Consider the following 16,331-nt stretch of genomic DNA (forward strand, 5'->3'; position numbering starts at 1 on the left):
TCTACTCAGTGGCATACCGCCTGCTCAGAGGCGATCTGTGCCTGATGTATAAAGCCATGTCCAACCCAGAATTAATGGACATGCTGCACCTCAGAAAATCCAAATCCCATCGAGCTACGCACTCGAGAGACTTGAACCTCAGCACTGAAATAAATAGGACATGCTGGAGGGACAGATTCATAACCCAGAGGCTCCCTTCACTCTGGAATAAAATCCCAGTCCAGGTTAGGCAGAGTCCCACATTGACTCTCTTCAACAGGAATCTTGATGAGTGGATGGGAGATCGTAGGTTTACCCCGGCTATCACTTCTGTGTCACTGTTAGACAGAGTCACAGTATACTAACCTCAAAAAAACGCATAGCAAAATTAATTTAAAATGGGTGGCGAAAGCCAAACACACTCTGGCTAGGCTTATAAATGCCCTAGGGCAGATAGCCTAGTATGAACCTATGAACCTATGAACCTATATATATATATATATATATATAAATATATATACATATATCCTGCTTTACAATGCAGAAACAAAATTTTCACTTCATTTGTAATCAAGGAGCAAATTACTATATATATATATATATATATATATATATATATATATATGTATATATATATTGACAGAAGGGTGTATGTGTGTGTGTGTGTGTGTGTGTGTGTGTGTGTGTGTGTGTATCTAGCACTGTCTCTTTTTATATATATATATATATATATATATATATATATATATATATATATATATATATATATATATATATATATATATATATATATGTATATATATATGTATGTATATATATGGTTCTACCTCAGTTAGACGACACGCCGGAACATCGACACAGAAATCGCGAGCCCCAGAAGATAGACAGTTCAGAAGACTGACGCGACGGGCCCCAGAAGATCGACAGTTCAGAAGACCGACCCGACAGATGAAAGCACCAATGCCGAGGATGCCGACATGGGAAAAGGCTGTGTAAGTATGCGGTATTGACGGACGTTAGGGTGCGAGTAAGGTAAGTGTGGATATTGACGGTCTGTGGGGATAGGGGTGGGTTAAGTGAGTTAGGGTTAGGGAGCGGGTCAGGTAAGTGTGCGGTAGTGATTGTGTTTGGGTTAGGGGCGGGATAAGTGAGTTAGGGTTAGGGAGCGGGTCAGGTAAGTGTGCGGTAGTGATTGTGTTTGGGTTAGGGTGAGATAAGTGAGTTAGGGTTAGGGAGCGGGTCAGGTAAGTGTGCGGTAGTGACGGACCTTAGGGTTAGGGTTTGTGTTAGGGTTGTAGGTAGTTGTGTATGTGAGGTTTAGTGTGGGTTTGTAGGGATTTTGGTGTGCTTGTGTTGTGTATGTGGTTTTTGGACGGGGAATGTGTTTTGTTTGTTGATTGTCGTGATTGTGGTGTGTGCAGTGTATGAGGTTTCGTGTCTGTGTACCGTCGGTTATTTCGTTGTCGGGCATGTGGGGTTTCGTGTTTTTGTACTGTCGGTTATGTGGTTTCGGTGATTGCGTTGTCGGTGTTTTGGGATTTCGTTTATGTCAGGTAGAACCATATATATATATATATATATATATATATATATATATATATATATATATATATATATATATATATATATATATATATATATATATTTGTGCATATGTATGTACGTATTTAGCTAGTGCTCTGTGTGTATGTGTGCATTTAGCTATATATATATATATATATATATATATATATATATATATATATATATATATATATATATATATATATATATATATATATATATATATATATATATATATATATATATATATACATCTGTGTGCACATGTGTGTATATGTGTGTGTTTACATATCTCATCTATCTTTAAATGGTTAGTTACTTCTTGATTAAATAATAAGTGAAGCTTTTTACTACCTTCTGTTTTCTGTTATGAGGATGTATTTCTGCAGTTTAGTTATGCTTTTTGTTAGCATCAATTTTACAATAATAATAGTTTGCAGGCCGTCTTTGGCCACACACTTTGTTTTACTTACACTATTGCTGTTTTTGTTTCTGCTTTGCTTTAATCTGCTACCTCAGTTTCTCCCCAGGGCCATGCATATATTAGCCATGCTTTTGAGTTTGGTTAGTCTCACCTGTACTTCAGCAGAAGTTAAAGTATGTAGTGTGACTTCCTAGCACCGACTTGCTATGGAATCACACAGTAAAAGATTGTTGCAGTGTAACCCTGTCACGTGAAGTGATGGAAGCTTTGTGGTCTGACAGATGTTCAATATGTGAGTGATTGACATTCAAAGGTGTAATTACTTTGTATGTCAAACTTACAGCGAAACAGTGACAATCAATACTACTATTTCACTGTTGAAGTGTTTTGACAATGGTGCTGCATCCCCACACCTCTAGTAGTGGTCTGTATCTCTGGAGAAGGTAAAGTCTCCAACGTACAACTATCGGAATCTTTTAATGATTGTGAGACTAATCACATGGTTTTGATCACATATTAACATGCAAATCAGAAATGAATTGCAATTAAACCTAGCATTAAAACTGGTGCATCTTCACAGCCATGTTTGTCATATTGGGGGGGGATGTCAACATGTTGCAGCAGGTCTTCTCAGTAGATGTGCTTACAAAATACTGAAAAATTAGTTTTTTATTTTATTTGGTTTTATATTTATTTGCTTAGTAGTTTGGTATGTTGACTTTTATTTAATCTTTTGTAAATTAGTTGTTACCTGTGCCGAAAAACAATAACCTCCAGAGAGCAAACAAGGAATATCGTTAAGCATTTTTAAGACAATGTCAGATACATGCATACTTTTTTCAACTGGTTTTCACTCTGTAAATAGTATGTTTTTATTTCTGATACTCACATACTTACTTGTTGTTTGCTTCCATTGCTGCTTTACATAAATCGATTACAGTATTATTCATCTAGTGACAGCACACCTCAGAAGCCAATCCTATTGCAATTATGACAATCATAAAGCTATTACAATTAATAGGGAGAAAAGACATATAAATTCTCTATCATAAATACAGACTGAAGCACAATGTAGAGATACAAACTATATGGCAACTACACTTGTTTTAACGAATAAATGGCCCTGAATAAAATTAATCCAATCTTGTGAATCTTTTTCTCACTTTATCTTTCTCACTATCTATTAGGTAGTGACATTATATTGTCTCCCTAAAGCTTTCAATTTTTTTTCTATTAAAAAAAAAAAAAAAAAACAACAGGCATAGTGTGAAAATGGTATCAAAGTATTTATGAACTGTGAAATTTGTGCATTTTTCTAAACGTCAATCTTATCCATTTGAATTATTCTTTCCTTCTCATACTGTCTCTTTTTGTATTTAGTTTTCTTATTTGGATTAATACCAGCTTACTGCACCTGACTGTTGTTCATGATAACCTGAGTGTTTTGCTGTAGTTAAATGTATTTTGACTTGACAGGGAAGGCAAAAATAGCCTGATGGCCTCAGACCCAGAACTGCAGGATATAATTTGGTCACAGCTCATTAGATTAACTATGGCAGCATTCTGCCAGCCTTAACCTTGCAAACTGCTCTACAAATGTGAATTTTATGACAGTGCCAGAATCTGAAGGCAAATTTCATTTTACAGGGTCTTTACCCCCGCCTGAGTTACAAAAAATGTCAGATATTTTTCAGCTAAACTGTAAGATATTAGGATATTTGTTTATATAGCTAATGTCAAAATATGTTTGTCATCTGCTAATCTCTTCATTTATACTTAAATAAATTACATTTACTTAGATAAAATATAAGAATTATGAAAAACTTACCAGTTAAATTACTTTAGGAGTTGAATTAGGGAACATTTCCTTTGCTTTATTGGCATAAGATTAGAGAATCTTCTCCGCTGAAGAGATTTTTTTTCTTTTCTGCATGAATGGAATGGCTGAAATCTATTTCTCCCTAGATCTGGATACATTTCAGATCAAAACTGAGTTTCCATAATCATTCAAGAAGTATCTGCATTGCCTGCCTCTTTGGCTTAGAAGCCGACTCTTGGCAACCATGGCTTTTCTTACATTTGCTGAAGCATCTTACAGGCTATTGTTGCCCTACTTAAAGCATGATTAGTAGAACTACAGATTGATGTAATGTGCTGACACTGCACTATCCTTTTTCCATCTCTAAATATCAGCAGTACATAACTTAATTTGCTAGTAGCACTATTTCTGTGAATAGTTTTGGTCACCCACTTGCATTTACAGACGTTTGGGATATGTTACCAGTTATTGCCTTCTATCTACAAATAGATTCATACTTTTTCTTTTTTTCTTATATTCATACAACATTTTTTGATGACCTGCATATTCTTTCAGGTCAGTAGCAGCGTCAGTGTGCATTGTTAAACCAAATGAGTATATATTAATTTAAAATTTTCATTTGCATACTTTACTAAATGCTTTGGTTAGTAAAGTATGCAAATGAAAATATGCTTTGGTTAACCCAGCCACTGGGGATGCACAAGCCAGTGCATTTCTTTGTGCCAGTCCCAAGCCCGGATAAATGGAGAGGGTTGTGTCAGGAAGGGCATCTGGCGTAAAACATCTGCCAAATGAGATATGCAGAAACCAATACAGATTTACATACCGGCTCGGTCTAGGCCCGGGTTAACAATGACCACCACCAGTACTGTTAGCCGACAGGGTGCTGGCGGAAATTGGGCTACTTTTAGCCGAAGGAGGAGAAGGAGAAGAAGAGGGGGAAGGCATGCCCAAATGCAGGAAGAGAGGAGAAAGGTTAGGAATGTGGTAGTGAGGGTAAGAACTTTGAATGTTGGCAGTATGACTGGTATATGGAGAGAGCTAGCTGATATGATGGATAGAAGGAAGGTTGATATATTGTGTGTACAAAAGACCAGGTGGAAGAGAAGTAAGGCCAGGTGTACTGGAGGTGGGTTCAAATTGTTCTATCATGGTGTGGATGGGAGGAGAAATAGGGTAGGGGTTATCCAGAAGGAACAGTATGCCAAGAGTGTTTTGGAGGTGAAAAGAGTGTCAGATAGAGTGATGTTTATGAAGCTGGAAATTGATGGTGTAATGATGAATGTTGTTAGTGCATATGCTCCACAAGTTGGGTGTGTGATGGATGAGAAAGAAAAATTTTGGAGTGAGTTGGATGAAGTGGTGATGACTGTACCCAAGGGTGAGAGAGTGGTGACTGGAGCAGATTTCAATGGGCATGTTGGTGAAGAGAACAGAGTGGATGAAGAAGTGATGGGTAGGTATGGTGTTAAGAAAAGGAATGCAGAAGGTCAGACGGTAGTGGATTTTGCAAAAAGGATGGACATGGCTGTGGTGAATATCTATTTTAACAAGAGGGAGGAGCATAGGGTGACATACAAGACAGGAGGGAGATGCACACAGTTTGATTATATGCTATGCAGGAGGGCCAGTTTGAAGGAGATTGGAGACTGTAAAGTGGTGACGGGGAAAAGTATAGTTAGGCAGCATAGAATGGTGGTCTGTAGAATGACATTGATGATCAAGAAGAGGATGAGGAGTGTGAGGGCAGCACCAAGGATGAAATGGTGGAAATTGAAAAAGGGTGATTGTGAGGTGGAGTTCAGGGAAGAGTTAAGACAGGCACTGAGTGGCAGTGAAGAGTTACCAAACAGCTGGGTAACTACAGCAGAGCTAGTAAGGGAGACTGCTAGAAAGGTGCTTGGTATGATATCTGGACAGAGGAAGGAGGACAAGGAGACCTGGTGGTGGAATGAGGAAGTACAGGGGAGTATACAGAGCAAGAGGTTGGTGAAGAAGAAGTGGGATTGTCAAAGAGATGAAGAAAGAAGACAGGAGTATACAGAGATAAGGTGCACGGTAAAGAGGGAGGTGGCAAAGGCTAAGGACAAGGCATATAGAGAGTTGTATGAAAGGTTGGACACTAAGGAGGGAGAAAAGGATCTGTACTGATTGGCTAGACAGAGGGACAGAGCTAGGAAAGATGTGCAGCAAGTAAAGGTGATAAAGGATAGTGAGGGAAAGGTACTCACAAGAGAGGAGAGTGTGTTGAGTAGATGGAAAGAGTATTTTGAGAGGCTGATGAATGAAGAGAATGAGAGAGAGAGAAGACTGGATGATGTGGGGGTAGTGAATCAGGAAGTGCAATGGATTAGCAAGGCAGAAGTAAGGATAGCTATGAAGAGGTTGAAGAATGAAAAGGCTGTTGGTCCAGATGGCATACCTGTGGAAGCTTGGAGGTGTTTAGGAGAAATGGCAGTAGAATTTTTAACCAAATTGTTTAATGAAATCTTGGAAAGTGAGAGGATGCCTGAGGAGTGGAGAAAAGGTGTTTTGGTACTGATTTTTAAGAATAAGGGTGATGTGCAGAGCTGTAGTAACTACAGAGGGACAAAAATGATCAGTCACAGCATGAAATTATGGGAAAGAGTAGTGGAAACTAGGTTAAGAAGGGAGGTGATAATTAGTGATCAGCAGTATGGTTTCATACCAGGAAAGATCACTACAGATGGGATGTTTGCTCTGAGAGTGTTGATGGAGAAGTACAGATAAGGTCAGAAGGAGTTGCATTGTGTCATTGTGGACTTAGAGAAAGCATATGACAGGGTGCCTAGAGAGGAGTTGTGGTATTGTATGAGAAGTCGGGAGTGGCAGAGAAGTATGTATGAGTGGTACAGGATATGTACAAGGGTAGTGTGACAGTGGTGAGATCTGCAGTGGGAATAACAGATGCATTTAAGGTGGAGGTGGGATTACATCAAGGATCAGCTCTGAGCCCTTTCTTATTTGCACTGGTGATGGACAGGTTGACAGACGAGATCAGAAAGGAGTCCCAGTAGACTATGATGTTTGCAGATGACATTGTGATATGTAGTGAGAGTAGGAAACAAGTTGAGGAGACCCTGGAGATGTGGAGATATGCTCTAGAGAGGAGAGGAATGAAGGTCAGCTGGACTAAGACAGAATATATGTGTGTGAATGAAAGGGAGGATAGAGGAATGGCAAGGATGCAGGGAGTAGAGATGGTGAATGTGGATGAGTTTAAATACTTGGGATCAACAGTTCAGAGTAATGGTGAGTGTGGAAGAGAGATGAAGAAGAGAGTGCAGGCAAGGTGGAGTTGGTGGAGAAGAGTGTCAGGAGTGATTTGTGACAGATGAGTACCAGTAAGAGTGAAAGGGAAGGTCTACAAGAGGGTACTGAGATCAGCTATATTGTATGGTTTGGAGACGGTGGCATTGACAAAAAGGCAGGAGTCAGAGCTGGATGTGGCAGAGTTAAAGATGTTAAGATCTGCACTGGGTGTGACGAGGGTAGACAGGATTAGGAATAAGTATATTAGAGGGTCAGCCCAGGTTGGAAGGTTTGGAGACAAAGCAAGAGAGGCGAGATTATGATGGTTTGGACATGTGCTGAGGAGGGATGCTGGGTATATTGGGAAAAGGATGCTAAGGATGAAGCTGCCAGGTAACAGGAAAAAGAGGAAGGCCTAAGATAAGGTTTATGGATGTGGTGAGGCAGGACATGCCGGTCATTGGTGTGACAGAGCAAGATGCAGAGGATAGGAAGAAATGGAAACAGATGATCTGCTGTGTCGACCCCTAACGGGAGCAGCCAAAAGAAGAAGAAGAAGACTAAATGCTTTGGTTGCTTCACTTTAAATGTTATTATGCAAGTCTTTCAGAGGAAAAAACAATTCTAGGAAATCTTTTATTATTGAAAGCTTTCAAATAGTCTTGCCCTTTTTTTTCTGCTAGCAATGGCGATTTCTACACTTGTTCTCTATGGCACGAACACACTACAGTCTTCACTTTCTACATTAAATAGCCATGTATATCATGGCTATAGTCCTTGAAGCAAAACACAGGGACATTCAAGTCAAGATGTGCTTTTCTGATTCACATTTTTATATCAACAATGAACATAGGCAGACATCATCAATTTATTATTATTATTATTATTATTATTATTATTATTATTATTATTATTATTAATATTCAATGCTACCTTAAGTAACATTCTAACAGGCAGACATTATTTTTTTTCTTGTCACTTAATCTACTTTTAAGAATGTTCTTACAAGCAGCTATGTATTTATGTATTTATTTATTTTGTTATTTTATTTTTGCTGTCATTTGCATTACTCTTAATAAAGCTCTGGCATGTATTTTTTTCCCATTTTTATGAATGTTTGACTTTCATCAACATACTGACAGCCTAAAACTGCTTCAGTATGCTAACAGTTCTAAAATTTTATTTAGTGCAGCTGATATTACCACTGCTTTTTCCCATATCAGGTCCTCTATAAAGTCTCTAGTTACTTGGTTAAGCTCAAAGCTCTTTCTAAATTAAAGGAAAACCAAACCTATGATCTTTGGCAACAATTCTTCTTTGTCATGCTGTTCCACTATCACAAACAACAGTAGCAGCATCAAAGTGATATTACAAAAAAACACTGTGTAAGGACAATCTTTCATATACTGAATCAAGCACTGTGTATCTCCTACCTTCAAAACGAATGTGGACGGCTCTCTACTAATGCTCACATTGTTTCTTGCTTCTCTGCTATTGATAAATTAAACAAAACATTCCAATATACTCTACTTATTATAAAAGTGTTACTTGTGGCTCAATTCATAGTAAACACTTATTACAATAGTCTCAGCAAAATGAATTGGATGACCTTCCTGAGCAAACTCATATTCATTCATTGTATATTTACACATAAATGATTAAAAAGCAGCAAATGGTCAGCAGTCAGCTGTATTATAAATAGGTACAAGCAAGTAAAACTCTTATGTGCTCTGAGAAAGACTGCATAGATTTACCTAAAACCAACTTCGAAACAGGTGATAAACCTCTTTTTTACTGTCTAGTAAAATCCTGGAACTCAATGCTTAACAAAATGTGATGAACCTCTGATTTCAAAGTCTTTTAAAACCTCATACAGGGAGTACCTCTGTAAATGTGCAACACTGCCTGACATTTTTTTTACTTTTCAGCTTCTCATACCTTTTTTTCAGATCACTGAACTACAACCTTATGAACTTAATTGCTACAAATTGTACACTCACCCCCTCAACTGTACCTCAGTATGAGGAAAGTTTATTTTGCTCCTTAAAAAATATATGATCCACTCTGTTTCACACTGAAAGAGTTTAACACATTTTCATTCTTATGTAACAGACTCCATCATAAACGTTGAATACTGCTGGATCAGATTATGTCATCAAAATTACTCATATATATGAACAGACAGTTGATGGACATGCGAGTTGCTGAGTAACAGTCATTAGCAAGTGCGTCACCTTTTGTCCTTTTGCTCCACATTGTGAGGGGTATCATCCACATTTTGAAGATAGAAGTTTGAAAGTTATGATTCCACAGGTACTTTCTCCACCTCTCTCAGATCCATATTCCTATGACTTAATCTTCCCTCACTGTTCTAACTCCTCTACATAGCATTAAATGACAGAATCGTCATCTGCTATACCTTTAATCAAATGTATGGATAAGGAAGATGGGTTTTGAGGTAAGGATTTAGACCTTAGCCTTTTAGGGATTCCTGTAGCCCCTCATGTGCCTGTTTAGGTATGTCATATCTTATGTAGTCTATTATCACTCATATTTACCTTCTCATACCACGCATTTGTCCAGATGTTTGCAGGATGTCCAGATTTTTGGCTCATATTTTTGCTCTGTTCCCCATAATATGTTAGGTTCTCTTTAAAATCATTGAGGATTAAAGTCATTAAATAATGACAGTTTGAGTTTCAGACTCCAAACTCTTCAGAAAATGAATGCTAATGCAAACACTGTTATCCTATCATCTTTCTAATTTTCTAAGAGCAATATTTAAAAAATGTCCCTATTTTTGGACCTTTACTCCTCCCCCAATTATTTTTGGCTTTGTCAAGATTCCTTGTGCTAGGAGGTTGAGGGGTATGTACCTTTTCAATATATACTGTCTTGTGTGTATGCATACCTCTCCACCTATTAGAGCAAGAAATCTAACCAAAGTTATAAACAATAGGGACAGTTTTTAAATATTCTTCTTAAAAACAGAAAGTTGATAAAATAATAGGTTTTGCATTAGCATGAATTTTCTGAATGGTATGAAGTCTGGAACTTCAGTATCTGTCAATATTTTCTGACTTTAATCCTCCGTGATTTGTCAGCAATGGGGAACCTAGCAAGCAGAACCAACAGGATGAAAAAACAACAAACATTACTCAAGTAAATTCTATTGAAATTAACAGCCCAATGACAAGAGCTGTACCTGTGATTCAAAACTAGACAACAAACCCACTCAATGTTGAAAAAATCAACTTAATAAATATGTTTGGTGCCTGTTTTTCAACACTGAGCGGCTTTATTCTTTGGATTTGAATCATGAATACAGCTGTTGTCATTGGACTGTTCATTTAAGTAGGATTTACTTGATTTGTCAAAGACTGGCATGAAAAACAAAATTTTATGATGAACTGGCCAAAAATATGAGGCACCATTCTGTACATTCTGCATAAATCTGGACCTTTGAGAGGTATGCTTATATACTAAAACAGGTATCTTCTGAAAATGGACTTCAGCCCAGTAGAGTTAACCAGGTAATCAAACTGAAAATAAATAAGCAAATAAATAAACATTATTTATAGCCAGTGAAGAAGAGATTTAGTGTTTTACTGTTAACTGGGTCTTATCCTAAAACAGTGTTCAGCACTCGTGAGTAGGCAGGCGATACAGGAGACAAACAGCTTGCTAGTGCATAATGTGAAGTCTGAGCTCATCTTGACTTCACATTTCCCCTTCAGAGCAGCAGAAATATTAAAAATATTTTCATGTCTGGATAGGCAGAAAGAAAGATCTACTGTAACAATACTAAGTTTTTTTTTGTACTGTGAAGCCAGACAGCCTGAGCCAACATAAAACTTCATATGGCTTTTTTTGTTTGAGCTAGTTTTATGAGTTGAACTGATTGGCTGTGTTTAGGCTAGCCATGTTGTTAGCAGACCACACAAGTCACATCACTGGGGTGAGAGTCTTGGGGTAATAGTCAAGGTTCACACTGGGCAGCATTGATAGCCAGTGCCAGGAAGAATGTTAAAAAATTCTGAGCAAAAAATTGAGACAGACACATCTTTTTTCTTCTTTCTCTTTCTTTTTTTTTTTAAATCATTTAGCAGGTGGAAAAATGTTTACTTATTTTTTTCTTACATTTCTGTGTAAATTGAATATCCACTATTATTTTGAACTTCAAAGATTTGCCGTGTTAATCACTGTTAACTCTCACTTCTGAAAGATATTACATAACAGCCAAGATAGAAAATAAGCCTGTTTTCAGCCTGGGGATGTAACGCTTATCTTTTCCACAGAGACTACTCCAGTAGCGTGGTTCCAGTAACAAAGCTATAGGCATTAATCTCATTGCTACCTCCAGCTCAGAAATACATAATTTACCACCGAATCATTGCTGTATCTAGTACGGTTTTGGTATGCTCAGTCATGTATTATTGAAAACAGATTATTTTTGCAAAATTCATGAAAATATTTCTCTATACATTCCCATGCAGATGGCTTTGACTCCTGCTTCTCCTTACTTCATATAACCTACCTCAGGGTAATCTAACAACTTTTATGGAAATGTTTTGTCAGTTAATAAAACTAAATTAAATGCAGTGATTATGATCCAACCACATTATTAACTGCAACTGCTTGATTTTATTTGCATGACAAAACAGTGAATGATTCTTCTATACATAAGGGATGACCTTCTGCAGATTACTTGTTGACCAAAATAAGTATGAAAGTTCCACCAAACTAATGAAAGTCCATATCAGTGAGCTATAAAATGATGGAGTATCACAAAGCGGGATATTAATACTCACCATCTCTGACCAAACAAGTCTAACTTTGGTGGAAGAATCAAGACTGCATAAAGAAGCCAAGACAAAATTTGGGCAGATTAGCATCAGACCATTCTCATGATGCTTTGGGCCTCTGGAAGGTATACAATAACCTTAAACCATTAGCCCATACTGGCAAAAAACATGATTTTTGTTTGAATATTCAAAATCCCTTTAATGAGAAGAATCACCATTATCATCATCCTCCTCCTCTTCAATCCCCCTTTTTCCATTTTCGTGGATTTAGGATGTTGTGTCAATAGTCTCCGTCTCCCTGGATTCAATGCCCTCTCATACCTTCTTCAACAGTCATGCCTGATTGTTGTATGTCACCTCTTACACAAACAATCTGTCTCTTTACTAAATATCCTGATTTCCTCTTGCATTCTTCCTGCCTGTCTCAAATCATCTTCACCAGATTGTCCTCTGATTTCCTGCACATGAACCTAGACTACCATAATTTGCTCTTGTTGACCTTTCTGCCATTGGAGCTACTTGGACTTCTGCTTTGATGTTCTCATTTCTTCATCTCTCCAACAATATGCATCCTACTACACATCTCAGACACTTCATCTCCATCACCTATAGCTTCCTCAACTTTTTGCCTTCACTGCCCATGTTTCTGTACCATACAGTAGTATTGGTCACATGACTGTTTTTATTCCTTACTTTTCTGCTTCTTGGGCATTCTTCTGTTACACACTGTCCATGACGCTTTCTGCCAGTTGGTTGTAGCCCTTCTGTTTCTGTCTTTGACCTCTTCATTCAGACTTCCCTTCTCTTCAACCACCACTCACAGATATTTGAACATGTTAACCTGTTCTATTATTTTCATTCTACCTTAGTTTTCAGCTTCTTCTGATTCTCCCATTTGCGGCTATGACAACTGTCATATCTGTATTCAGTTTCATCCTCTACTGCTTGTGTTTGACATTCCCTCCCCCTAAATTTGCTGAAGTTCTTGTTTGGGGATCTGACTGTAATACCAAATTGTCTGCATACATCAACTTTGTTGATTTGTACCCCATGATCTGTTTGCTAATGTAGTCCATTACCAAGATAAATGGCAGTGGGCTGATAGTTGAACCTTGAGGGACACTTACTTCTACTAAGAACCCCTCTGTGAATGTGAACACTATTGGGTCCTTTGCTTAGCCTGTATGAATTCCACCAATATTTCTAGGACTCCAAAGCACTGCAGATTTGCCCTAATCAGCTTTTGTCAGGACCTTATCATATGCTTTTTTCAATTCTAGGAATGTTTAGTTGGATTCTTTCCTCATATCTAGATTCTTCTTAACTATTGTCTCAGTGCAAGCATACACTGAGAAGCACAACTACATTTTAAATGTTAGAATTATTTAGTCATAGAAGCAGTTTTAAAAAATCACTGTGTCAGATCAAAGAATATCTATAAATTATATTCCAGTTAAGCTATCTCCTGACTAATGCTTGGTGCTCTACAAGAACAAAAATCTGCTTTCTCTAAGGAAATCATTGATGAATAGTGTAATGTGCTGCTGTGTTTCTCTACCTAACTCTGCCTCAAAATATAAACCTATTTTTCTGTCATGCAGATCAATTACATATGTTATGCAGAATCTGCCACCTTCTACAAACCTGATTATTTACCAGCATAGACAAGCATCTGCTCAAACAAACACAGTTCTCCCACAGAAACTCAGCATGACCTGCAGGACAGGGCATGCCTCAAAGCTAGCCATATTGTACCACGAGGTGAAGGCAAATAATCGACTTTGTGGCAGGTCCGCAACAGGAGAAGAAAGAAGTAATGCTAGTTCTCTGCAAAATTACATCAACTCGATCCCTACAGAAAGATCCTTCTGGCAACTTGAGCTATAAAGCGATTATAAATTACAAAACAGAACTGGACTAGGAAATTGGAAAGGTTCTTTGCAATGCAGATTGGTCTCATCATTGTTTTCTATTCTAAATGGGGGAGGGGTTAAATCAAATGGGGGAGGGGTTAAATGACTGTTTCATCTTCTCATTTAGCCCGCATGGATTAGCCTGACCAAGATTAAATGGGGGAGGGGTTAAATGGCTGTCTCAGCTTCTCATTTAGCCCGCATGGATTAGCCTGACCAAGATGAAATGGGGGAGGGGTTAAATGGCTGTTTCAGCTTCTCATTTAGCCCGCATGGATTAGCCTGACCAAGATGAAATGGGGGAGGGGTTAAATGGCTGTTTCAGCTTCTCATTTAGCCCGCATGGATTAGTCTGACCAAGATGAAGCTTTTGTCCAGTAAATCATGAACTCATTAGAGGATGTGGCTGATCTATCTGTTTTCACTCTGTTCTTGACTGGATCTGCCTGTTCATCAGCCAGCGTTTATACTACTATAACTGATGTATTATTTATTGTAGTGCATGCCAGGTAAAGGTGGACACTGCATTAGTGACCTTGGGTCTGTTACTCTCTCTGCTATCAGCACATCAGGGAGGTTGAAACACTGGGGCAGGGGTGCAGCATTCTCTCATATTTGTGAGTACAAGGTACAGTATGTTGGAGAGTCTACTGGGCATTTTTAAGATTTGATCAAGGATGTTTGCATTTATGAAGTCCAAGAATCTCTATGCCTGTAGATTTGGGCCATGTAGGATTCCCAGTCTAAAGAGGGATAATTGAAGTCCCCCATAAGTACGATGTTAGGTTGGATGGTAAGTGTCTCCAGTAGCTCTAATAATGCATTGTGAGCTTCCTGTGACATGGAGGGAGATGTACAGCTTGCTAGGATTTAGGAAGGAATTTTGTCATTGATGATCTGTGCATGGAGGAACTCCAACACTTTATCTTGATTGACCAACCTAGAGGTATGCTTGTTAATGATGTATATTGTGAGACCTCCACCTGTAATAATTGCCTGTGCAGCTACTGGTCTGAAACTGTGGAAGACTCTGAAACCTTGCACTGCTGGGGTGCGCTCTACCACTTTAAACCATGTCTTGGTAACTGCACACTGTCCTTGATAAGAACAATAATTAATCAGATATTTGATATGTATAGTTTTGAAACAGGTATGGGCAACGCTTGTAAGTATTGATTTAGACAGTTGGTTGCTAGAGTAATTGTACTAGGGTTAGTACTTTATAGAGAAACGTCAAAGTTAAAAAAGTTAAAAAGGTATAAGTTAAGTATTTGAACCACTATATATTGGAGATTTGTAACTGGACTGTTTTATATAATAGAATGAATTTGATTGTGTATTATTCATTTTCATGGCACAAAGCCCAGTGAGGGGATGTTATCCAATAGCAGTACTTAAACCACTATGTGCCAAGTGGACCATTTTATTATATATTTTATGTATGAAAAACACTGAGTTTTAAAAATCATTTTATTACTAATTTTATAGGATGGGACGTGTTTTTACGTTGGTGACTAGGAAAATGGGTAGATTTAAACCGCTATAGACAATGAAGCGGCAATAGATTGTGATGAATGATTTAATTATTTAATATTCATGATTTGTAATGACGAACTTGATCAGCTGATTATTTGTCATGTGATTTTTATTTAAAATTGTAAAAAGTTTGTTTTTATGAAATCTGAAGAAGTTGCCATATTAGCGGCAACGAAAAGCGCTTCATTAAACAGTATTTCGGACTTTGCATTTTCTGCTGGGACCCTTGTTTTTATTAGTTTATAACTGCACAGATGTCTATATTCTCAAGTGGGAGGAGGGCTCAGAGGGAGTGTTTTATTGTTTTTTTTATTTAGGCTACTGGCATTGAACAGTAACATCTTGAGGTTCAAATGAGTAGATTTTGCTATGTTGGTAGGTTTGTCAACTTGGCATTGCCCAAAAAAGGGACTATGGGGGTGGATAAAGTTTTAGCCAGTATATGTAAGCCTAGAGGAGACATGTGCCAACCATGCTCAGCAAAGCAACATGGTCTGTTAACTTTGATCTCCCAAACTGAAATATGTTAGATGCCCTTAGAACAACACCAGAAAGACAGCCAATTGTTAGAATCAATCATCTTTTGCTCATATGTGGCATCATCGTCATCATCGGTGATGGTAATATGCTGCTCAATCCTAGGATCATATCAGCCTGAGAGACAGTCTGAAAGCTCCATAATCTATCTCTCTTCATATAGTCCAGGGAGATGCATCTCAGGTCATTTACACCTACATGGACTATGATAGAATCATACCGGTACCTGTGGAGTAATGACTTGAGTGAGTGCGTGATTTAGTGGACGTGGATTCAGATAAGCAGCTAACCATTATCTTCTCCTCATTCAGCTTGGTTAAAAGGCATCAGTATGTCTTTGAATGGAGTACCTATGACAAGAGTCCTGGGAAGTGTGCTTGCTTCCCTTGGGGTTTAGTGTTCGGGGCTCCATTGACTGTGACTATGTGTGGTGTTAGGTGTTCTTTTCTCTGAGTGCCTTTGGGTTTGCTGAGGTATGGCTT

Source organism: Protopterus annectens, chromosome 2.part0 (genome assembly GCF_019279795.1).
Source record: "Protopterus annectens isolate FY-2018-M chromosome 2.part0, PAN1.0, whole genome shotgun sequence".
Lineage (NCBI taxonomy): Eukaryota > Metazoa > Chordata > Ceratodontiformes > Protopteridae > Protopterus > Protopterus annectens.